General features: G+C 43.3%; 1 protein-coding gene across 3 annotated transcripts in view; it reads left to right on the forward strand.

The window, feature by feature from the left end:
* Positions 1–14,252, forward strand: part of POC1B (POC1 centriolar protein B) — a 97,658-nt gene that overhangs the window by 11,872 nt on the left and 71,534 nt on the right. The gene's annotated exons all lie outside the window — the stretch shown is intronic.

Raw genomic sequence — 14,252 nt, forward strand, 5'->3', positions numbered from 1 at the left:
CATTTAAAATGATGTATTTCAGCATTGACATTATCAGCCTTTCCTTTTTTTGTGTTCAGGGTTGCTCTGTCATCGACTCATTCCCTGTTTAATCTGTGGGATGTTTGTAGAATAAATGAGGGTGTAGAACAATTTTATTTACCCCCTTTCTTACTGAATAGAGGCAGAATGAAATTGTGAATTTTTAAAGTTATTTTCCTGACCGTGAAACCATAATTGAAGTTTGCCAAAAATTCTTTTTCTCTTCTGGTTCTTAGTTGCTGAGTTGTGTCCGACCCTTTGGAGACCTCATGGGTTGTAGCCCACCAGGCTCCTCTGTCCATGGAATTCTCCAGGCAAGAATAGTGGAGCAGGTTGCCACTTCCTACTCCAGGGTATATTCCTGACCGGGGGATCAAACCCGTTTTCTCCTGCATTGGCAGGTGGCTTTTCTACCCCTGAGCCTCCAGGGAAGCCTGTTATTCTGGTTCCTGATGGCAACCTGTGTAGCAGCTTTTACTGAAGCTCCTTCTCCTGTCACTGTTTTTAAACACCGCTCCCCAGTGTTAACGTGACCTCAGGTGTGCACTGAGAGGCAGAAGCAGGGTGCGGTCTTTCTCGGATTTCCACGTCCGTCAGAATTAACTGAGGAGGTGGTCAAAAGTTCAGGTTCCTGGGTTTCACTCTAGAGAGTGTAACTTCCTAGAAATACACGTCTTTAACAAGGTCCCCAGGAACTCCCGTGGGGCCAGTCTGTAAACCCCCGGAGCCTGGGCTCTTGATGTGGAATGTGGCGTCTGATTGTTGTTGTTGTTGAGTCCGCCTCTTTTGAGACCCCGGTGGGTGGGCTGTAGAACACCAGGCTCCTCTGTCCATGAATTTCCAAGACAAGGATACTGGAGTGGTTTGTCCTTTCCTTTTCCAGGAGGTCTTCCCGCCCCAGGGATCGAACCCACATCTCATGCATCGGCAAGCAGATTCTCTACCACCTCGCCACCAGGGAAGCCCTTGGAGTCTGATAGATCTGGGTTAAACTCTGCTCCTTTCTATGTTTATGACCCTGGGCAAGTGACTTCACCTCACCAAGCCTCATTTCCTCATCCATACAAAAGGGATAATGATAGTCACCTGCCTCCTTGTGAGGATTAAGTAAAAGGATGTTTATCAAGTTCTTAAAAGGATTTGGCCCTTAGTGACAACTCCGGAAGGGTTTGTGTTGTTAAGCTCCTCAGCCCTCATAGAGAATTTGAATACATTAAATTTCTCCACACTGTCATTACTAAAGATTATTTTTAAAGCAGCCCCAGTTTCTTTGAGACTCTGCTTACACTACTAACAGGCTAATTACTTCATGTCAGCTAGCAGGAAAATTATTCCCTATTCATGGCAGAGGAATTTTGAGTTACTGCCATCACTTAATTATATCAATACTATTACATAGTGCTTGGATTGGACAAGCTGATTCTGAAAGAATTAGATATTAAAGTTTATCTAGTTATGATTAGAATATTGTCTTTGTATTATGCAACCCTCTCTCTTACTTCTGTCTTGGTTTGTGGTGTGTTTGCCTGGGGGTTACATTTTATTTTTCTTGTCTTGAAAAAAATATTTACAGTGAATTCCTCCTCTTAGATTTCCTTAGAAAATTTTCTTGTTTATATCTCCCTGAAGAAGGTGATCCAGTGTTTTCTGTTGTAACCCAAAACCAAAATGAACCTAGAAATGCAGCAGAAAGTACAAATTGTGGTGCCTTCGTACCAGAGAGCTGAGTTTCGTCCCGGTAGGGAGTTTTAAAGCAGACGTGATGAAGGTAAGAAGTGTACTGAGGAACTTCTGAAATAATTGAAAAATTCGAGAATTTCTATATAGAGGTGGTTGAGTTTTTCAGACCCTCTTGACTATGGAATGAAAAGGCCTGAGAGGAATATAATCCAAATTTTTTAAGTTGTGAAGGATACTAGATGGTGAACATGGGCCTGCTAAAATACGTACTTTTTGACCCATCAATAATTATTCAGGGCATCTATCACAGTGATATTTTGTACATGTCAGAAATGACACGTGTTCATTACAATGCTGTTTGTAAACAACCTAAATATGGTCACCTGGTTGAAAAAATTAAGATACAGGTACATCGTAGAATGGCTTCCCTGGTGGTTCAGTGGCAACGAATCTGTCTGCAATGCAGGAAATGCGGGTTCAGTCTCTGGGTTGGGAAGATCCCCTGGAGAAGGAAATGGCAGCCCATTCCAATATTCTTGCCTGGAGAATTCCATGGACATAGGAGCCTGGAGGGCTACAGTTCACGGGGTCGCAAAGAGTCAGACACGACTTAGCGACTAAACACCACCACCATAGAATACTATTCAGCTATGAAAAAGACTGGGGCTGACTTCTTTCTCCAGTCAGGGTAGTTAACTAGGAACCAAATGTGCCCTCCAGCTGAAAGCAACTGTAAAACGAGACAGAATATACAAGGCAACTGTTTTCGGATGTTGAGCGACAGGGAACGTAAACCAGTGATCCTTGCAAGGGGGAGACACAAGGTGAGCCCCTCCCGTTCGCGCTTGGCCTTGGCTTTCTCTCGGGGGCGCACTCCCCGCTGCCCACGAGAGGGAGAGCTGAGCAGAGTGGGCCTGGCTGAGCCGGGGCAGGAGAGGCCTTCACCCTGGCTGTGACAGGGCCAGGGTGCGTGTGGCCGGATTCCCGAGAAGCTGCTACGGAGTGGGGCGGGTGACCTCAGACTCCGTGCGGCCGCTGCAGTTTTGGCTGAGGTGCACTTGAGAGAGTGTGAGGTCTCGGGGAGATCCCTTCCTGCTAGGCAGGAGGCGGGGGAGGATGAGGAGGAGGCTGGTGATCCCCGGGATCATGCCGAGTAGAGCTCGACCAAGCTGTGGCTCAGGCGGAGGGGAGATCTTTCCCAGCACCTCAGGCGAGACACCAGGGAGGCCAGGCCATAGGCATCAGGCTACATCTGAACTAAAGGGTATGCCCCAACACTCAGTTCACAACTGAAGGAGCCTTACTCTAACACAGAATAAAACCAAATCTGACAAGATCAAAAGGAGTGAAACCGCACCCTGACTCTAGTTAGTAGGACTGCTTATGGCAGGGATGTGGGTTAGTGATTCTGAAACTGTTTGCATGCCCTAGACTTGAACAAAAATATATTGAGTGTAATGTGAGCCAGGTTTTTTTCTTTCTTTTTACTGTGGGATATAAATGTTAGAAGAGGAAGGGCTGAAATATACTCTGTGCTGTTAGATTGAAATGGGAGTTACCAGTATATGAACACGTGGTTCTTAATACCTTTATCTTGATTTCTGCATATGGATAGATACCGCTTTCTATTTTTATCTTATTTCTTAGTTCTGACTTCTGAGATTTCTGTTTATATCTCATTTCTTAGTTCTGTCAGCTGTCACAGCAGTTTATGCATGCGTGCTAAGTCACTTCAGTCGTGTCCAACTCTTTCTGTACTGTGGACTGTAGCTCTCCAGGCTCCTGTGTCCATGGGATTCTCCAGGCACGAATACTGGAGTGGGTTGGCATGCCCTCCTCCATGGGATCTTCCCGACCCAGGAATCAAACCCACATCTCTCGCATCTCCTGTGTTGGCAGGCGCGTTCTTTACCCCTAGCACCACCTGGTAAGCCCAGTAGCAATGAGCAAACATAGTTGCCATATCTTGGTTTCTAAGTTTGCCATTCTCTATGAAAAGGAATCCAAACTTCTTGGGGGGAAAAAAAGACCTGCACCAGGGCTGGAGCAGGGAAAATACATCTTGCAATACCTTGTAAATATGGAAATAAGGAAGTATTCAAAGAATGATGGACACATATCAGAAGGACACAGAGGCGAGCTTTAAGGGGCTTTTCCTAGCCAAATCTGGAACAGTATGAGAATCAGAATAAATAATGATAAATCTGGATAATAGCCCATTGAGTAAAATAATCTGAGTCCATACTGATGTAAACGAGGTATTGAATAAGTAGATAGATGGAGAAAAAGAGAAGATTCATCCTTAAAATAGTAAATAGTTCATTAATTTAATTAAACATTAATTAGTAAATTAAAGAATAATGGGTTCAAAAATTATTGAAGGATGCTAAAATTAGTGGGTGACAGTTTATTGAGGAAGAGGATATTTACATAGTTTATCTCCCCCACAAAATACTTATTAATTACAAAGGGGAAAAAACACTAACTTTACAAGGCAAAAACTACCTACACCAAGTGATAAAAGTTAATCTCACCAATCCTGGGTCAAACATACCAAATGTACCCTAGTACAATGCACTGATAAGGGCACAGCATAACTTTTGTGGCATTCTTGTCAAAATATATGTATCCTAAATCTAATGACGAGGAAATATCAGCAAAAATCAAACTCAAAAAAAAAAAAAAAAAAGACCAATTGGTGGTTACCAGAGGCAGTGGTAGGAGAAGGGGAATTGATGAAAGTGGTCAAACGGTACAAACCTCCGGTTGTAAGAGATGTACTACTGGGATGTAGAAGTGTAATTAACACTGCTGTATGTTATATGTGGGCTTCCCAAGGGCGCAGTGGTAAAGAATCCACCTGCTGGTGTGGGGGAAGCAGGTTTGATCCCTGAATTGGGAAGATCCCCTGGAGGAGGAAATGGCAACCCACTCCAGTTTTCTTGCCGGGAAACTCCCATGGACAGAAGAGCCTGATGTCCCTAAGGACAGGGTTGCAAAGAGACGGACACGACTGAGCAGCTGATCAACAGATCAACCAACCGACAATATATATAAAAGTTAAGAGTAATCCTAAGAGTTCTCGTCATGGGGGAAATTATTTCCTTCCCTATTTCTTTGCTGTATGTTTATGAGATGATGGATGTTCACTAAACTTATCGTGGTAATCATTGGAGGTATGTAAGTCAAATCATTACTCCGTTCACCTTAAACTTATACAGTGTAGTATGTCAGTTATGTCTCAATAAAACTGGAGGAGAAAATTATAAATAATCTAGAGAGAAATGTAACTAGACACCCACATTTGTTTAAGCACAGAAGAGAGTATCTTCTCTCCTCTGTGCTTAAACAAATATGTTAAATATGCCTCCAGGAAGGGGAACCAGGTGGCCAAGGGCTGGAGGGAAATTCAGTAAATACTCCTGTAATATTGGAATTCTGTATCATACACACTTACACAACAGAATAGATAAGGGAATTTAGCAACAAATGGAGAAAACCGGAGGCAATACCATTGTTTCCAGAAAAGATATTCCTCACAAAGCAAGCCTCTAATTAACCGCAGTTGATTTTGGTTAAATCAGTGAGAGTGCTTGGGTTGATTAAAGAAAGTTACTGCTATTCAACACAACAACTGATGCCCTTTTGGACGTTATGTAGAGCAAACCATTATTAGTCTGTTCTTTGTCATCAGCTCCAGGTGAGTGTGAAGGATTTCTTGAAACAATGGACTATTGTTATAGAATATAATTTAAAGATTTTTTTTAATGGCTAGACTTATTAAACTTTTAGCTTCCTCCCTCTGATAGTTTATCTCAAACAGATGGCGATTAGGTGCAAGCTTTGACATTTTAAATGACGGGGTAATGTTTATAGAGGGTGTGGTTCACTGGAAATGTATGAACACAAATTCCAAGTTGACACTCTACAGCACAGATGCCAATAATCAGATACCTTTTATTATGATGGTATTAGGGTTTGGTGGGCCAGGGTTAAGGAACTAAGGAGAGAAATTCAGGGTCGGTTTTCATAGTTTCCAGGAAGAATGCATTCATGAGCATTTTGTAGATGGTTAGTCCTTTTTCTGTTTTCTTGAGATTTGGAAGACAATGTAGCATGTATATGCTGAGCCACACAGTTGTAAGTGGGACATCTCTGCTGCCAGTGTTTCATAGTTAATAAGGCTCGGAAAGCCACCTGGCTCTCAGGGTTAGCTGTCCACATCCTTTAAACTAAGCGTTCATCCAGCTTTCTGTCACTTCTCTTTAGCAGGCCTCATGCTGACAATAGCAGGTATTGCTGTAATATGGGTAAGTAGCCATCAACCCTAAAGCTAACAATTTTTGAGCATCCACTCTGGTTAAGGTAAGGGTTTCCATGGTGGCTCAGACAGTAAAGAATCTGCCTGCAATGCAGGAGACCCAGGTTCAGTCCCCGGGTCAGGAAGATCCCCTGGAGAAGGGAATGGCTACCCACTCCAGTATTCTTGCTTGGAGATTCCCATGGACAGAGGAGCCTGGTGGGCTACCGTCCGTGGGATCACAAAGAGCTGGACATGACTGAGCAACTAACACTAACTCTGTTAAGGTGCCCTTTTCCTTTTCTGAGGAAATATGTAAAAGCTCAATTCCTATGTCACCATCTCCGATGTGTCATATTCTTATACCTCTGGCTCTGTGTCTCTCCCACCCCCGCCACCAGCCCCAATTAATTGCCACTTCACATTGATCCTGTAATAACATTTTTTCCTGGTCCTTGTCATATTGAATTTTAGGGACCCTATAAACCTTCAATGAGTTCGTGGGTCAGTTGTGTATCTTAACTCTCTCTACTGCCTCCCTCCCATTTTCTCCTCAACCCACACCGTTCCAGCTTTGATCCCACCACTCCACTGAAACAATTCTGCTGCCAAAGCAGCCTTTGATCCTTGGGCCTACAGCTGGCTTCTTGGGCAATTGACCTGTATGGTCGCACAGGTCACACATTTAGTTTAAGGCCCTGCCATCCCGGTCTTGACATTTTCACTGATTTCCTACAAGAGACCCCACTTTTACATCTTATACGGGATCCCACAAATTATGTAGCTGGTCGTGTTCAGGCCTGATCTCACCAAGTCCCTTTGAAGCCTTTGACAACGACTCCGTCACCCTCTGTGAGTACACACTCTGTTCCTGGACACCGCAGTCTCCTGGCCCTTCCTACTCCACCAATGGCTCCTTCCTTTCGCTTCCTTCTCTCCAGGTTAAGCACCTTCTTCCGATTCTGTATCTAGACTTACTGCTTGAGTGACCCCATCCGATTTCCAGTCTTTAATGTATTGTCTACACTGACGCTGCTGACAGTAGCAAAAACTAACACTCCTGTAATAATAGCTACAGCTGAGTGTCTTCTGTGTGCCTGACTTGGCTTATGAGTCTTATTTCACTTAATACTTTAAATGCCTTAATCTCATTAACTATCTCTAGCATTCACCTGGGTGCCCAGGCCAGCAGCCAGGCACCTTTGTTTTCTTTTCTGTCTTTCCCCCTCACATCTAGTGTGTTTGCAAACCTTGGTGGACTCTGTCTTTACAATATACCTTGGTTTTGACTACTTCTCCCGCTTCCACAGTCTTCAGCCTGGTCCAGACCACCTCCTTCTGGCTGGACTATTGCAACAGCCTCCAGACTGACTTCCTTCTTCCTTCTGTATGCACTCCAGACAACAGCCAGACTGAGACTTTTTGTTTGTTTTGTCTAAACATTTTTTTTGAAGTATAAGATATGTACCAACAGTGAGCAGCTTGCTCAGTCTCCACAGTGTGACTTGCCTATTTGGCCAGTACCCTTGATCTCCCTTCCAGCCACTGTCCTCCCTGCCTGCCACCCACATAATCTCGGTGCTGACTTCTAACTCCATAGATCAGTTTTGCGTCTTCTTGAACTTTGTAAATACATTTTAATTACACAGGTACACAGTATGTATATACCACAATTTGTGTATCCATTTTACTTCGATGGGCAGTGGGGTTTCTAGTTTTGGTCTTCTTTGAGTAGTAGTTCCATAAACATTACTGTCTATATCTTCTGCTGAACATGTGTAAGAATTTCTGTAGATATTTGACTACTAGAAGTCGAATTGCTGAGTCAGATAGTAAGTGTATATTCAGCTGCTTATTGTTGTTTAGTCGCTAAGTCGTGTCCGACTGTCCTGCTACCTCATGGACTGTAGCCTGCCAGGCTCCCCTGTCCATGGGATTTCCCAGGCAAGAGGACTGGAGTGGGTTGCCATTTCCTTCTCCAGGGGATCTTCCCGACCCAGAGATCAAACCCACTTCTCCTACATTGGCGGGAGGATTCTTTACCATGGAAGCCCAAATACAGTCATCTTGTGTGCGAGTGTGTGTGGTGTGTGTGTGCATGTGTGTGTGTGCGTGCATGCATGTGTGTGTGTGCGTGTGTGTGTGTGCATGTGCACGTGTGGTGTGTGTGCGTGTGTGTGCGCGTGTGTGCATGTGCGTGTGTGTGCGTGCGTGCGTGTGGGGTGTGTGTGTGTGGTGTGTGTGTGCGCGTGTGTGGTGTGTGTGTGTGCGTGTGTGTGCGCGCGTGCATGCGTGTGGTGTGTGCGTGCGTGCATGTGGTGTGTGTGTGTGTGTGTGGTGTGGTGTGTGTGGTGTGTGTGGTGTGTTTACGTGTTAGTCGCTCAGTTGTGTCTGACTCTTTGAACCCTGTGGACTGTAGCCCTCTGGGTTTCTTTGTCCATGAAATTCTCCAGGCAGGAGTACTGGAGCGGGTTGCCATTTCTTTCTCCCGGGGATCTTCCTGACCCAAAGATCCAACCCAGGTCTTCTGCACTGCAGGCAGATTCTGTACCATCTGAGTCACCAGGGAAGTCTTTCAGCTTAACAGATTTCAAAACAATTTTCCAAGGGTGGTTATAACCACCAACATTATCTGAGAGTTCCTTTGTTCCACATACTCACCAAGATTTGGTGCTATTTATTTCTTCTGTTGTGTTTTTCATTCTGTCTGTCCTCTTTTAGAGAAGGATAAGAGGCTTATGGAAGCTTCCTAATGGGAGAGACTGACTGAAGGGGAAACTGAGTCTTGTTCTGGTGGGCGGGGCCGTGCTCCATAAATCTTTAATCCAGTTTTCTGTGGCTGGCAGGGCTGTGTTCCCTCCCTGTTGTCTGACCTGAGGCCAAACTGTGGTGGAGGTGATGAAGATAACGTGACCTCCTTCAAAAGGTCCTGTGCACACTGCCACACTCAGTGCCCTGGAGCCAGCAGCAGCCACCGCCAGCCCACGCCTCCACCAGAGACTCCTGGACACTCACGGACCAGTCTGGATTGGTCTCTTGTGGGGTCACTGCTCCTTTCTCCTGGGCCCTGGTGGGCACAAGATTTTGTTTGTGCCCTCCAAGAGTCTGTTTACCCAGTCCTGTGTAAGTTCTGGTGGCTCTATGGTGGGGTTAATGGCGACCTCCTTTAAGAGGGCTTATGCCACACCCAGGTCTGCTGCACCCAGAGCCCCTGCCCCTGCAGTAGGCCACTGCTGACCCATACCACTGCAGGAGACACTGAAACACTCAAAGGCAGATCTGGCTCAGCCTCTGATCACATGGAGCACAGCCTTATCTAACTCAATGAAACTATGAGCCATGCCATGTAGAGCCACCCAAGAAGGACAGGTCATGGTGGAGAGTTCTGACAAAACATGATCCACTGGAGAAGGGAATGGCAAAGCACTTAAGTATTCTTGCCTTAGAACCCCATGAACAGTATGAAAAGGCAAAATGATAGGACACTGAAAGATTAATTCCCCATGTCAGTAGGTGCCCAATATGCTACTGGGGAAGGGTGGAGAAATAACTCCAGAAAGAATGAAGAGACAGAACCAAAGCAAAATCAACACCCAGTTGTGGATGTGACTGGTAATGGAAGTAAAGTCTGATGCTGTAAAGAACAATACTGCATAGGAACCTGGAACGTTAGGTCCATGCATCAAGGTAAATTGGAAGTGGTCAAACAGGAGACAGTGAGTGAATATCGACAGGAATCAGTGAACTAAAATGGATTGGAATGGGTGAATTTAACTCAGATGACCATTATATCTACTACTGTGGGCAAGAATTCCTTAGAAGAAATGGAGTAGCCCTCGTAGGCAACAAAAGAGTCCAAAATGCAGTACTTGGATGCAATCTCAAAAACGACAAAATGATCTCTGTTCACTTCCAAGGCAAACCATTCAATATCACAGTAATCCAAGTCTATGCCCCAACCAGTAATGCTGAAGACGCTGAAGTTGAATGGTTCTATGAAGATCTACAAGACCTTCTAGAACCAACACCCCAAAAAATGTCATTTTCGTGTTAGGGGACTGGAATGCAAAAGTAGGAAGCCAAGAGATACCTGGAGTAACAGGCAAATTTGGCCTTGGAGTACAAAATGAAGCAGGGCAAAGACACAGAGTTTTGCCAAGAGAACACACTGGTCATAGCAAACACCCTCTTCCAACAACACAAGAGAAGACTCTACACATGGACATCACCAAATGGTTGGACATTACCAAAGTCAGATTGATATATTCTTTGCAGCTGAAGGTGGAGAAGCTGTATATAGTTAGCAAAAACAACACCGGGAGTTTACTGTCGCTCAGATCATGAACTCCTTATTGCGAAATTCAGACTTAAATTGAAGAAAGTAGGGAAAACCACTAGACCATTCAGGTATGACCTAAATCAAATCCCTTACAATTATACAATGGAAATGACAAATAGATTGACTGGATTAGATCTGATAGAGTGCCTCAAGATCTATGGATGGAAGTTTGTGACATTGTACAGGAGACAGGGATGAAGAGCATCCCCAAGAGAAAGAAACACAAAAAGGCAAAATGGTTGTCTGAGGAGGCCTTACAAATAGCTGAGAGAAGGAGTGAAGCTAAAGGCAAAGGAGAAAAGGAAAGATATACCCATTTGAATGCAGAGTTCCTAAGAATATCAAGGAGAGATAAGAAAGCCTTCCTCAGTAATCAATGCAAAGAAGTAGAGGAAAACAATAGGATAGGAAAGACTAAAGATCTCTTCAAGAAAATTAGAGATGCCAAGAAATATTTCATGCAAATATGGGCTCAATAAAGGACAGAAATGGTATGGACCTAACAGAAGCACAAGATATTAAGAAGATATCTTGTGGCAACAATACACAGAAGAACTATACAAAAAAGATCTTCATGACCCAGATAACCACAATGGTGTGATCACTCAGCTAGAGCCAGACATCCTGGGATGCAAAGTCAATTGGGCCGTAGGAAGTATCACTATGAACAAAGCTAATGGAGGTGATGAATTCCAGTTGAGCTAGTTCAAATCCTAAAAGATGATGCTGCGAAAGTGCTGCACTCAATGTGCCAGTAAATTTGTAAAACTCAGTGGTGGCCACAGGACTAGAGAAGGTCAGTTTTCATTCCAATCCCAAAAGAAAGCCAATGCCAAAGAATGTTCTAACTACCGCACAGTTGCACTTATCTCACATGTTAGCAAAGTAATGCTCAAAATTCTCCAAGTGAGACTTCAGCAGTACCTGAACTTCCAGATGTTCAAGCTGGTTTTAGAAAAGGCAGAGGAACCAGACATCAAATTGCCAACATCCATTGGATCATCAAAAAAACAAGAGAGTTCCAGAAAAATTTCTACTTCTGCTTTATTGCCTTTGTGTGGATCACAACAAACTGTGGAAAATCCTTAAAGAGATGGGAATACCAGACCACCTTACCTGCCTCCTGAGAAATCTGTACAGGTCAAGAAGCAACAGTTAGAACTGGACATGGAACAACAGACTGGTTCCAAATTGGGAAAGGAGTATGTCAAGGCTGTATATTGTCACCCTGCTTGTTTAACTTACAGGCAGAATACATCATGAGAAACACTAGACTGGATGAAGCACAAGCTGTAATCAAGATTGCTGGGAGAAATATCAATAATCTCAGATACGCAGATGACACCACCCTTATGGCAGAAAGTGAAGAACTAAAGAGCCTCTTGATGAAAGTGAAAGAGGAGAGTGAAAAAGTTGGCTTAAAGCTCAACATTCAGAAAACCAAGATCATGGCATCTGGTCCCATCACTTCATGGCAAATAAATGGGGAAACAATGGAAACAGTGAGAAACTTTAATTTCTTGGGCTCCAAGATCACTGCAGATGGTGTCTTCAGCCATGAAATTAAAAGAAGCTTGCTCCTTGGAAGAAAAGTTATGACCAACCTAGGCAGCATATTAAAAAACAGAGACATTACTTTGCTGACAAAGGTCTGTCTAGTCAAAGCTATGGTTTTTCCCAGTAGTCACGTATGGATGTGAGAGTTGGACTATAAAGAAAGCTGAGCACTGAAGAATCGATGCTTTTGAACTGTGGTGTTGGAGAGGACTCTTGGGAGTCCCTTGGACTGCATAGAGATCCAACCAGTCAATCCTGGAGGAAATCAGTCCTGAATATTCGTTGAAAGGACTGATGCTGAAGCTGAAGCTCCAATACTTCAGCCACCTGATGTGAAGAACTGACTCATTAGAAAAACCCTGATGAATGGGAGGGATTGGGGGCACAAGGAGAAGGGGGCAGCCTAGGATGAGATGGCTGGATGGCATCACCAACTCGATGGACATGAGTTTGAGTAAGCCCAGGGAGTTGGTGATGGACAGGGAGGCCTGACATGCTGCAGTCCATGGGGTCGCAAAAAGTCGGACACGACTGAGCGACTGAACTGAACAGATCTCTCCTATTGTAGCCATTCTAATGAGAGTGTAGTAGTGTCTCGTTGTCGTTTTAATTTACACTTTACTGGTGACTAATGGATTTGAGTACCTTTTTATACATTTATTAGCCATTTGTATATCTTCCCTTATGAAGTGCCTACTTAAGCCCTTTGCCTATGTGCCTACTGTGTTTTCTTAACTTTCCTTATTGATTTGTAGGGTTCTTTGTATATTCTTTGTTATATGTTGGATAAATGTATTGTGAATATCTTTTTCCTCTCTGTGACTTGCCATTTTATTCTCTTAGTGGTGTCTTTCAGTGAATAAAATTTCTTAATTTTAGTGTAGTACAAATTATCATTCCTTTAGTATTTTAGTAATTTTCATGTGTTGTTTAAACAATCATGCCTACCCCAGTGGCCATGAATATATTCCCCTAAGTTCTCTTCTAAAAGCTTATTGTTCTATCTGTCGCATTTAGATCTGTAATCCATATGGAATTATTTTTGTGTATAGTATAAAATATAGGAGACATTGTTTTCCTCACTGTGAATACCCAGTTGATCCACCATTATTGTTGGCTAGCCCTTCCTTTTCTCACTGTCAAAATGGCAGTTTTCTTAAATCAGATCACAAGATAGGCCTGTTCAGAATCCTTCAGTGGCTTAGGACTAAGTACACACCTCTCACACGGCTCCTTGCTGGCATCTGCTTCCTTGTGGGCTATTAGCCCCGGTTGTCTTTTTCTGCCTGTCCTGGTGGAGATGCTGGCCTCCTTGCTGTTCCTCAGGCTGCCAAGCTCACTGCTGTCTCAGGCCCTTACAGGTGGTGTCCTTCTGCCTAAAGTGCTCTTTCTTCATGTCTTAGCCTGAATCACTCCTCATTTCACTCAAGTCTCTGCTCAAATGGGGATGTCCCTTCCTTAAACAGAACCACTCACTACTCCGTATAACATTAAGAATGGGAAAAAAGGTATAAGCTTCCATTATAAGTACGAGAGACGTAATGTATAACATTAATTAACACTGCTGTATGCTATATATGAAAATTGCTGAGAGAGTAAGTCCTAAGAGTTCTTATCACATGGGAAAAGTTTTTTTTTCTATTTCTTTAATAAGAATTATAAGATGATTGATGTTCGCTAAATCTATGGCATAATACCTTAGAACTCAAGTCCTAAATATAACATATATGATAATTCATGGTTTTCCCTGTTTTGTCACATTAGCCCCAAATAATTTGAATCTGATTTATTTAATAATTTGATGAATTGTGATGGAACATCAACTTTTGTACTTTAAGAAAAAAAGGGGGGTAGTATGCAGCTTATAAACTCTTAATTGTTTTACATGGAAACAATGCATAGGTCAAGTTCAAATGAATTTTATCTATGGCTAAAGAACTTAAAAGCTTTTCAGAGCTTCAGAGACTTTATTTTTCTCTTCTAACAGTAATACTGTGTTTCAAGGTATTTTTTCCTAAACATTCTATAATATAAGCTTAATGATTCTCACTGACCTGGTTTCTCTCACTGGGGCTATTTTGGGGGTACAGGCATATATAATGGGCTTCCCTGGTGGCTCAGTTGGTAAAGAATCCGCCTGTAATGCAGGAGACGTGGGTTCAATCCCTGAGTTGGGAAGATTCCCCTGGAGAAGGGAATGGCTACCCACTCTAGTAGTCTGAACTGGAGAATTCCATGGATTGTATAGTCCATGGGATCGCAAAGAGTCGGATATGACTGAGCAACTTTCACTTCACCTCATTTTAATGTGTATATAACATTTGGTTTTGTGGCAAGAGTTAGATCTGTCTTTCA

Source organism: Cervus canadensis, chromosome 25 (genome assembly GCF_019320065.1).
Source record: "Cervus canadensis isolate Bull #8, Minnesota chromosome 25, ASM1932006v1, whole genome shotgun sequence".
In the NCBI taxonomy this organism is placed as follows: Eukaryota; Metazoa; Chordata; class Mammalia; order Artiodactyla; family Cervidae; genus Cervus; species Cervus canadensis.